This window comes from Thermobia domestica, chromosome 8 (genome assembly GCF_964235325.1).
Source record: "Thermobia domestica chromosome 8, izTheDome1.hap1.1, whole genome shotgun sequence".
NCBI classification, from domain to species: Eukaryota; Metazoa; Arthropoda; class Insecta; order Zygentoma; family Lepismatidae; genus Thermobia; species Thermobia domestica.
Genome location: NC_137461.1, coordinates 41,840,908 through 41,852,632, shown reverse-complemented (window position 1 = coordinate 41,852,632; position 11,725 = coordinate 41,840,908). Strand labels below are relative to the sequence as shown.

General features: G+C 35.7%; 1 long non-coding RNA gene across 4 annotated transcripts in view; it reads left to right on the top strand.

The window, feature by feature from the left end:
- Positions 1-398: 398 nt before the first annotated feature.
- Positions 399-11,725, top strand: part of LOC145692840 (uncharacterized) — a 40,475-nt gene continuing 29,148 nt past the window's right edge. The window contains exon 1 of one of the 4 annotated variants that reach the window (XR_014132652.1): positions 399-528. This is a non-coding gene — a long non-coding RNA (uncharacterized LOC145692840). The remainder of the gene's footprint in view (positions 529-11,725) is intronic. The other 3 variants (XR_014132649.1, XR_014132650.1, XR_014132651.1) reach the window with 3 other exon arrangements.

The following is an 11,725-nucleotide window of genomic DNA, read 5'->3' as shown; positions in this document are numbered from 1 at the left end:
CATAGAAAATTATAATGGCCAAAGATAGGCACGGGGACGGCGTGACCATGCACCCCCCACCTTTTCAGATCCACTATTACCTCTGCATTGTATCGTTTGTAGAAAAATTTTTCTTAATGTCTTCTCTGTAAATGTTTATGTTTCATCAATTTAAACACTTCCATTTTGAATTGATATGAATGGATGGATAGACATGACCGTTCTATAATAAGACTTATGGCACTTATGAACAACATAGTTTTGAAGTCTATTAAATTAAATCAAATAGTATAAAAGTATAAATAATAATTAAAAATAATTTATTTATTCCCGAGCTTTCCCCTCCACAAATAGTTTATGCTAAAAAGGAAATGCATTATGAGAATAAAATGAAAGTTGATTGGTTATAGCAAATACATAATCACCATGCATTGGGGGAGAAGTTAATGTAGTTAATGGTGCTTTATCCTAAATGAAAGATTCTTCGGTTGATAGATGTCGATGTTAAATGGATAAGTCGTGTTAGTGGAGAACGCTGCAGAAAGTGCCGTAAGATACTTTAAGTTTCACTAAAAAAATGTTTTCTTAAAATTTGGCATCCCTAATTGAGAAATATTTTATCTTAATGTTTCGTTTTATGTACTTTCATTTAGGGTGTAACCACCCGTTTACATATGAGCTGTCGAATATAAACAAATAGCACTTAATGCAATACAGAAAATCGAAATGATATAAGAATTCAAAATAGGCTGATAATAGGGTTTCACATTTGCAATGAGAAATTTTGGGCACGAGTGTGAACTTAGCAGGACAACTTTTGAAAATTATAAATATTTGCATATAATACGTTTGTACCGGTTTGTACCGTAAAACTCTTGGTTTGTACCGGTCTCAAATTCGAAAAAATCGAAAAAAATGTGGTCCTGCTAAATTCACGTGAACTTAGCAGAACCACTTATAAATTTCTCCAAATTGGATGATTTTCTGTACGAATCGTTTGTTCTACGTTTGTACCGGATTGTACCGTAAAATTTTGCGTTTGTACCGGTCTCAAATTCGAAAAATAAAGTGGTCCTGCTAAGTTCACGTGAACCTAGCTGGACCAGAATACATATTTCTACAAATTTGAAGATTGTTTTGTACGAATCGTATGTTCTACGTTTGTGCCGGATTGTACCGTAAAATGTTTCCCTTGTACCGGTCTCAAATTCGAAAAAATCGAAAAATAAAGTGGTTCTGCTATGATCACGTGAACCCAACAGGACCAGAATACAACTTTCAACAAATCTGAAGATTTGTCTATACGAATCGTTTGTTCTACATTTGTACCGTAAGAATTTTCATTTCTACCGGTCTCAAATTCGAAAAAATCGAGAAATAAAGTAGTCATGCTAAGTTCACGTGAACATAGCAGGACCACTAAAACATTTCTACAAATTTGATGACTTTTCTGTACGAATCGTTTTTACTGCGTTCGTACCGGATTGTACTGTAAAAAGTTTTCTACAGAAAAAGTATTCTCATGATGTCAGTTCTTTTAGTGATCATGACAGTTCCTTCAATGGAAAGGAGAAAGAACTATTTTCAAGTAATATTGAAAATTCTCCTAAAAATGCTCTTGGTGGTATCAAATCTATCCTCAAAAAACGTAGCAAGGATGTCAGTTTACATACTATGTCAGATAATGTGGGTCAAACCGAAAAGGAAAACAGAATTCCGAAAAAGGTCAAATTTGTAGATGAAGTTAATGTGGACCCGTTAGCACATGTTCGTCATAGTTGTCCTTCTGAGGTTAGAACTAAAAGTTGTAAACGGAAATTGGAAAATGTTGCCGATGATACTGATCTTTATCCAAATCCTGTTAAAAAAGGTAGGTTATCTGAAGTCCAAGAGTCGCATTTTGTTCAAATTAATGAAAGTGAAAATGTTAGGTGCAGTGGCGTAGCAGCTGCCCCCGCAACCCCCGCAGTGCGGGGGGGCCCCGAGGTATAGGGGGCCCCGAAGCCTTGCGATGAATAAAGATTTAAAGAAGTAGAACTTCAACCTTACTTCTGTCGGCTTTGCAACTAGGGCTCCTTCTCTATACTTTGCGGGGGGGCCCGCAAAAGTGTGCTACGCCACTGGTTAGGTGGAATGAGTTGTTTCAGTTGTTGGATAATAATACTGTGCAATTACAAAGCATTACAACCCAGCTGGAATATGTATCTGTTTTACAGAGTAATGATGTATTTTCTCAAGGGAATGAAGTAAGTATTAAATTAGCCAGTGTAAATGTAAACACCGTGCAGGTTGACTTCATGGAGGCTACCTCCAATAGTAGTACGAGTGTGGTTAACGTAACCACCACTAGGGAAATAAAAAGTGATACTGTTGTAGTATTTTTAGACGAAATTAAAGTCTGCACTTGTCCCTTATGTGAAAGGAAGTGGGTGGATCAGCTGTTTGCCCCCTCCGGCTCAATGCTACTTGTTGATAAGAAATGTTTGTCTATAAGTCCTGTAATTTTTGTGGTGTATACACGGCATGTTACAAGTTTTCCCAGAGTAAGATTCATTAGGCAACCAGTTCAGATTGATGAGTTGCGTTATTTTTCCATTGGTAATGTATGTTTAGTGTTGCTAGAAGGTACAGTATGTACACTTGTAATCGTATGTTTTAGTAAAAATGAAACCATTCCACGTTCGCTTGGCATACATCGTGCAACTTGTAAATCTATGAAATTTAGATTCAGAAAAGGTAAGAAAAAGTGAATTGAACTAAGTCAAAACGTTCAGATTGACTATACACCAACCAATACTTTATACTCAACTCGAAATGTTATTGAGAAATTTAGAAACAGAAATTTTTGTCTGGAAAGCGAAAAAGGTAAGCAAAGGTTTTTCCATCGTGCGAAAATGAAAAATAACTCGAAAATCTGCAAAAAAGTGCGTAAATCAGGTAAGGTATTACGCCTACGTAGAAAGTGTAAATTCTTCGCTGCCAACATTTGCAATGACACTCAAATAGTAAATGTTCCGAGTGTACAAACCAATCGTAAGAAATCTGTTAATTCTCATAGTAAGGTAGCACAAAAATCTACTGCTTACAGAATATTGCGTTCTTGTATTACCAAAATCCGATGGATACCTGGTATGGAAGATAAAAGCAAAATTTTTGAATGCATGGGAATTTTATTTCACGATGTTGTAATAAATCCAATACGAAAAGGAATTGGGTAAACGACAGTAACACATAGCCGGATTGCCCATTTTCCATATTTTTGACCTGGCATTGAAAAATAAATTTTGGTTACATTGCAGAAATTTTTGTACAAAATTTCTTTTGTTATTAGTAATTATTTTTCATACTATAGATATTTTTTAACATTTAGTACGTCAGAAAATTTTGAATGTTCAAATAAAATTAATAATATGTTATCGTACGTATCATGTGAATGGTTATAGCCGATAGATTCAGAAAAAATTTTGAATATTAATTTTTTCGCTTCATATATTATTGCACCTCATAAGATATTGAAAATGTTGAATGAGAGATACCATTTTTAAAATTTTGATATTTGAAATATATATGGTACGAAATTACTTGTAATAGCATATCTTTTCGTTAATGCATTCACAACGAAATTTAAATTTTCGAATGATAGAAAATATAGTGTTTCTTTTCGAAGTGCAAGAGTGAATTTGCGCAGTGAAAATTTTCATATATAGTGAAAGGAAATAAATTTAAATTGTGAAGATGTGGAAAATCTATACAAACTATTCCATTACAGTGTTGCAATTTTACAAAAGTCGAAATATTTTGAATCACAAATTTAGATATTCTGGTGAGAAACTGTTCGGTAATAAACTTGAATGATTATATTTTGAATCAACAAGTTAAATTTTTTAATTTCTAAACAACAACCATGCGTCAATTAATAGTAACGTATACTTACGATGTGTTATGTCAATTTATTTGTTTTAACCAATTAGTATGCCTCTGGGATTACCAATCAGCTGAGGATACTTGAAGTTTGGTGTGGTAAGTTATGGTAGTTACCTGTACCCACCTTCATGGCGCGTTGTTTAGTTGAAAAGAATATACAATGAAACATCCTATTATAAATGAGTATCAAGTAAGTTGTGTATGTGATAATTATTAGCATCCACTGTTGCATTTACTTTGTATTAATCTTACTTTGTATATCTCAACTGCGTTATATTTTGCACACACATACCATCATGTTGTGGTCTCAGAAAAATCATTAGTTTAATTTTAGTGCCTTTAGATTCCGAGTGGTAGCCATTTTTGTTTTTGACGTTCAGGAATTGTCAGAAAGAGGTACCGAATCTAAAGTTTCTCAGATATTAATATTCAGTTGATGTGGAATAAAAACCAAACTATTCAGTAACTGTAAGCTACGAAACTCAGTAATACCCACTGTCATCTATAATATAAAAGTGTGAATTTAAGGTTTGAGGATTTACGTCAATGATAAAAGATTCTCGATTTCAACAGATAATCATTGCAGAAAGGAAAATTGTCTAAAAGCTAAGCTTTTATGGGTTAACATTTCTGACGTAGAAACATGAAGTTTTAGTATTTAGGCATGTCACCACAATTCTGTAGGATTTTTATTTAATTCAGAAAAGAAAAATGATCACAATTGTCACAGTTAAGTACAAACGGGTGGGTGACCTGATAAAAAATATAAAAGTCATCTTCGTAACGGCTTTATATGAGAATATCATGTTCCAAAAAGGTGAATTTCAAATTTCAATACCAGAATATTTATTATAAATATAACATTATATCTTTCAAGTAAGCATTACTAACGCTCTCGCCTTCGGTGTGAGTGGTCCCGGGTTCGATTCCCGGAGGGAGCACTCGGTTGAAAAACTGTGAAAATCTTTTTCAGACCAGCCATCCTGAATGACGTTTTCTTTGGGTTTTCTCATTCACACCAGGCAAGCGCCGGACAGGTACTTAACTTACAGGTCCTAGGTCGCTTAATTTCTTCCCCAATCTTTTCTCCCTTCCCTTTTCCAGAATAGTGTTCTCGAACAGGGATTTTATCCCTGATATGTAGCGAACCATAGGTGCCGAAAGCCCAGAAATCTGAATCCTAAACCTAAGCTCTTACAAACAATCAGATGCAGAAATATGCTGGAATTTACTGGATGTTAGGGTGTGTCGAAAAGACTTTTTTCGAAATTTGAAAATGGGTATTTCGAAAAAGTTGCTACCCGTGGCAGAGACATTGCGCAAAAAATTTGAGATTTCTCGGATCAAACCTAACCCTGAAACATCCCCCTTGCAAATTTAAGATTTTAGTAAAACGGCAACCCGCATAACTCTACAGTAACATAGTCTGTGAAGCTTCTGGCAGTCTATAATAGAAGGCAAGAAATGTTCAGAGCATAAACTTAGTCTCATTGACATTAGGGACTGGTTTTAGAATACCCTAAATGTGCAGCTCTCTGCATGTTTTGCGTTCATAGCTTTAGTTGTAATTTTCAGATTTAAATCCTTCTTCCATGCAAATTTGGGTATTCGTTTTTTCGATTCTAGTGTCGCCATAATTATCGTATCTCTATGTTTGAAATCATAAACTTTGGATGGGGCTTCTGTCACTAAATTTATAGTTCGCTCGACGGCTTGGTATGGCAAGGAAACCATACCGCAGATTCATCTACCATCACGCACTTTCCAATATTGTCCTCCATTCCTGCATCTGATAAGGTGCTGGTAATAGGAGGCTCTGTTACATTGGTTGCAAACCAGTCGATCATTTCGTGGTGGTAGTCCGCTTCAAATCTTAATCGGGGAGCAACAAATTCACGATTCTTTTTCGGCCGTTTTGCATCTTTGCAGAGTTTCCTTGATCCGTTTCTAAACTACGGTCCTTATTTCACTGCTGGGGTGAGAAATCAACGCTAGAAGCAAATTATCGGGATGTACAGAGAATCCATTTGTTTGAATGACAGTGTGGACTATTTTTCTTGTATTCATGGGTAAAAACTTTGAGGAGCAGATGATATTCCATAGATGTCTGGCTCCTTCTGTGCATGAAATCTGTTGACGAATCCCAAACCAGTGGGAAGACACGAATGACATATTCTGCCAGAAGTTTAAGATTGTTGCTTGGGTTGAGGGTGCTGACGTAAAGTCGTAGTATTCTGCAAACAAATATTAGCAACCGTGACTGCACTACGGGATCTGGTTTCTTACTGTTTAGATCTGAGGGGCATATTCCCGATGACACAACATGGCGGATTTCGAATAGATATTTCTAATCAGTACTGAGATAGGATGTTTTCTGCATCTCCATTACTAATACCAGTGTAATTGGGTGAGACTTCAGAGCGTTTTCCTTTTCGCGGTCCCCTAACTGGGCACCTATGAGTCCTGCTAAGGTGTTTGGCTCTGTTGTTACACCATCCAGGATATTCACCATATGTTTTAACGGTAATTCGTTTGTATAGCAAGCAAGGAAAGTGCTGAACTTCTTTGTTTAAGTTTTCTTTTTCGAGATACTACAACACCATTCGTTCTTCGAGTATTTACTGCTGTCCCGTGGCACTCAATAGCCACCAATTGAGACATATCGACTTCACTGTTTCTAAAAACTTCATTAGTGGTTTGGCTATTTCACTTCCTTATCCCGTCTCAGGGATAATGTGTTCTAAATAACGTGATCCCGATTCCTCCAAAACGGTTACATGATCTTCATATTTTTCACCTCGATAATATTTTTCACCTCTCGTCTCCTTCTACAATATTTTGTCCTTTCGTCCGTCAAAATATATGCTCTTATTCTTTCGTCTTTTACGTTTGTCTTCTTCTTACAAAGATTTGCCTAATTTCTTTGTTTCTCTAGTAATTTTACATTTGCCTATAACAAACGTACCGTTGTCTCCAGTTCCGTATCCAATGCCTTTTAAAACAGATGAAGCGATTAATGTTACTTCACGTATTACAGTTCCATTTCAATAAGCAGTGGAAGCGATGCAAGGGATAGATATGCATGTCTGGTGATAACCTTTATTTGAATATTCGGGATCAAAATATAAAGCAAATATACTGTTAGTTTCGATCCTTTTACGGGACGAATCTTCAGAAAATGATAGAGCTTCCCTTACTTGTGTCAGGATTCCTGAATGATCAGACTCGTGAAGATCCGTTGCACTTAGTTTCAATTTAACTTGTAGCTATTTGTTCTCTTCTTGCTTGGTTTCTTGCGAGCAAGGCACTGATTTAATATTCTACTTGGCGGATGATCATTTGTCTCACACAATAATTGCTTGTTTCTTCAAAGGCAATAGGCATCATGTCTTTAGGAATACGTCTTATCTAACTCACTATTTATATATTTAGGGTATTCTAAAACAGCTCCTAATGTCAATGAGACTAAGTTTATGCTTTGAACATTTCTTGCCTTCTATTATAGATTGCCAGAAGCCGTCGGAGATGACGTTACTGTAGAGTTAAGCAGGTTGCCCTGTTACCAAAATCTTAAATTTTCAAGGCGGATGCGACAGGGTAAAGGGTGATCCGAAAAATCTCAAATTTTTCGTGCAAAGCCTCTGTCATGGGTAGCAACTTTTGCATACTATCCATTTTCAAATTTCGAAAAAAAAAATTCGACCCACCCTACTGTATATGCATGAGAAATTAACGAATGATGCATACATTAAATTAATATTAAAACCTGAACACGTTTTATTCTTAATATATTTCATACGGGTACTGTTGCAATTCAATATATAAGAGCTTTGATACGTCATTGGTGCTTATCTAATTAGAACAAAGATCCCTTACTACAATTGTATTTACTCATTGAAAAAATAACAGTTTTTTATAAGAGCTAGAAAAGAAAATTTTGAAAATTATAGCTTTAAATTAATTTAAGGAAACATATAAATAATTTATAAGTGTAAATATAATGAAACGAGCGATCTAATGAACCATAATTTTTTTCTATGTCGCAAGGAAAATGTTTTAAAATGCACAGAATGTACCATTCTAGATATTGAATTCTCTTTGATGAGCGAACTGTAATCAATACATTGCTATGTTTAATTTAAGCCCATTTGATATGACATTTCTTTAATTGTTCTTTCTTCGTTTCGGTCACTAATTAGTCCTTTTCATTATCTAGGATTCTCTTACTTTTATAATGTAGCTATGAATATTATACATGAACTAGAAATTTTCTTCTTCATTCTTTTTCACATAATACTGACTTCAATATCTTTTATCATGTTATTCACAGAAAAACATGCATATGTTTTTTATACTTACAGTATATGAATGCGTATAGCAAGTATATGTAAATGCATATTATAATGTTTACCTAATTGTTGATATAGAGCCAGGTTCAATCCCCCAGAAGTAATTACCTTTACTTTAATTCAACGTAAGGTAGCATGCGAGACAATACGACACCAATCGTAATTTTCATGAAGATGTACCAGACAAGCCAGTGCTTTTCTAATAGAAACGCTTTTCGATACGAAATAAAATTTTTACGACAGTCCCTCGAGACGCGAGAACCACAGCTCTTGTCCCATAGGGAATACGGTGGAGCGTTTTGCACTTTTGTTGGAAATTCGATGACGGCTAGTGCCGAAAAGGTGTCATTAGTGGCGCCGACCTTACTGATTTTTTTGGGGGGGGGAGAGAACCCATTACCCTGCCCCAACGGACTTTTTTAAAGTGTGGTTAGGCAACACGCACAACACTAATGACAGGAAAGCTACTTGTGGTCGTTTTTGAGTTACCTGATGGCTATAATACAATTATTTTTTTAAAAGAAACTTGTACCTATGCCAGTAAATAATTTTAAAATGTTTATGAGTTAAAATACAGCCATGTTAGCTAAGTTGTTGGAATTAATGTCCAGATTTTGTTTGGAATGCCACGTTAAGGATGATTATGGGCATAGTCCTTGATATAACACGATTTTATTTTTGCAACTCTTCGCTTATTTTGCTCTGTACGCAAAATAACTCAGAACTAACCACGGGGAGGTGGTTATACATCGAGTTCCACGTTCCACCCACCAAGTAAGCATACGTTGACATTTGACCTTACGTCACGAAGTTCTTCTTGGTCTCGAAGCGGGGCATTCTTGTTCTAGACTTCAGTTTGGCTCTAACGTAGATATCTCTTGCGTTCTGGCCGCACGTTTTCGACGCTGCCTCGGACTACAAATTCATTGTGCGTTCCACAGCTTGACTATGGGAAGGGAATGTTGTTGTTAGAGTAGCTGAAATTCGGATGGTTTCTTCGAGCTGCTGACAACCCGGAAAAGGGATGGGGAGAATAGCGACTAACATCATTTAAGCAGAAACAACATTCCGATGTTTATCTTGAGGGACAACGGAAAACCCTGGAGAGCATTCGACAATTTTTCTCAGGATCATGACTTCTACAACTTATCACAATTGCATTCATTTACAACGTAATCAAAAATATCGTTATACCCGGCTGTTTTCAAAAATCTGAACCTGTTCTAATGTACCATTACAGTTGAAAGTAAAGGCAACTTTTTTTTACGCACCCTGTACCTAGTATTTTTTTTATTCAATTTCGGTTTAGTTACACAATTTATTTACTCTCTTTACTTCGAATTAAATATAATGAATCGAAAGGTTTCATTAGTAACCATATTCCCACTGAATAATATATTTTATTTATATTTTGATTAAGTGTAAATCCCATTTTCGCATATATAAGTTGAATAGTTACAAGGTTTACCATTCTGACGTCATACCGAAACATAGTTCCGTCATTGGATATAAATTTTCTTAATTTCAGACAAATGTAGAATTTAGTCAGGTACCTAAATTTTCCCTCACCCCCTCTCACTAGTCCAGAGTCACTTTCAGATCCGGTTATATCTGGATTTGCCAAATTTCTATTTGTTTTGTAATTTCCGCGGCTAAAGTTTTCGTTCTGATTGGAGGAATTCTCCTACCTCTGGCTTTTTCGGCGCAATGTTATCATAATAATAAAAGATGATTCTACGAGCACAGCCGTGAACAGCATCTACTCTATATTTGCTTTTAAGGACTTAAATTTTTAGTGAAAATCCATTAAAAATCAGATTAAATGCCGCAGTAAACGCCATAAGATTATATAGGAGCCTGTAAACCTATACTTTAGCTGAAAGAACTGCAAAACCAAGGAGAAATAACAAATTCCGGATTTCTGTTTACTAGGAAGCCATGTTTGCTGCCCAGCTAGAATAGACAGAGTGAAATAGTGACTTTACCTTTTTTCTTTCAAACCATAGATTCAGTTAGGGATTAGGGGAAATACGACCTGGTTTCGTATATTCTATAGTTTATATTTTAAATGTGATTTTTTTTAGTAAGTGTCTGTACGTAGTAGGTTTGATAGTTGTAATGTAAATAATCATAATGGCAGCTTAAGCTAGCGTAAAGGGGCTCCTATCCCCTTTTCCAAATTGAACCAGTTCTAGCGGGGGAATGGGTTAGTTATTGTTTGTTTTAGGGCCTTTTCCCCTTTCAGGGGAAGGGTCCCTTAATAAATCTCGTTAAGGTGCCCTCAGGGCATCAATCTTTAGCAATCATCATGTAAACAATTGGTCCTAGGGTTACCTTTCTCATTTTGCCCCCCTAAATTAAATAGAGCCAACTGTATATACCAACAAGGGAGTACTTTTTCTCAATATGAATGTAATTAAATGGTGTTTATTTAGTTAGTAGTATTTATGTGTAGTAGTTATAGTTGTGTAGTTCGTAGTTCTGTATGAGTGCGTGATTTTACCGTATAGACAGTGTATAAATATGCAGTAGTTTAATACCATTTGTCTAACTCAAAGCACAATAAACGAGAGTAAATATTAGATTTGTGATTAATGAGTACAAGTATATATTTCAGTACACGGTAAATTATGCCTCCACTACAGCACCATAGTGCCCGTTTTCGGTAATCAGTTGTTTGTTGACATTACGACATCGCATGAGTTAGTGATTTAAGTTGTTTGATTTTGGCCATTTATTTCTAAATTACATCCCGTGGACATGGTTTTCGGTTCAGATGAGTATACCTTCATATAAGATAGCATGAGATCTTACTGTACTGAAAATTTCAGCTTGCTAGGTCCAGTAGTAATTGAAATATCCACTGAAATAAAGAATACCTATTTTCTTAATAGAAGTAAAGCCCATATGCTGTTACTGTTTGTTTCAAAATGTAGTATTAAATTCTCTTTTCCCGTGGCTGTAGAAAAATTCCATTGTTGCTTTAGTTCTATCAACAAATCAGAAATAGATTAATCGTTGACAATTTAACTTTCAGTGAATACGCACGTATGATTTTTTTTAACTGCGAAGTAAATACAATTTGGGTGCTTTGAAACAAAGAGTACGTGGTTCGATGAATGTTATCGTGTAGTAGTTTGAGCGTGATAGATTGTGATAATTATATATTTAGAGGAAAAGGTTTAAATATGGGCTAGGGTTTAAAAATGGGCTACCAGCAATATCTGCGCTCCACAGTGCTGCACTGAGGCGGAAACTGTAAGAGCTCGTTTCTTGTATACACAAAAGGCGAGGCACCAGTTGGGGGCGAGATCGGAGCATGTGTACTTGTGTTTGTTGGCTGTTCAGTGCGCAGAAGACAATTTTGTCGTGCTAAAAGTTTTGTAGGTATGTATATACTTCACGTTTCTTGTTTCCACACATGCTTTAAACCAATTGCCTCATATGAACTGTATTCCTACTACATAGCGTTT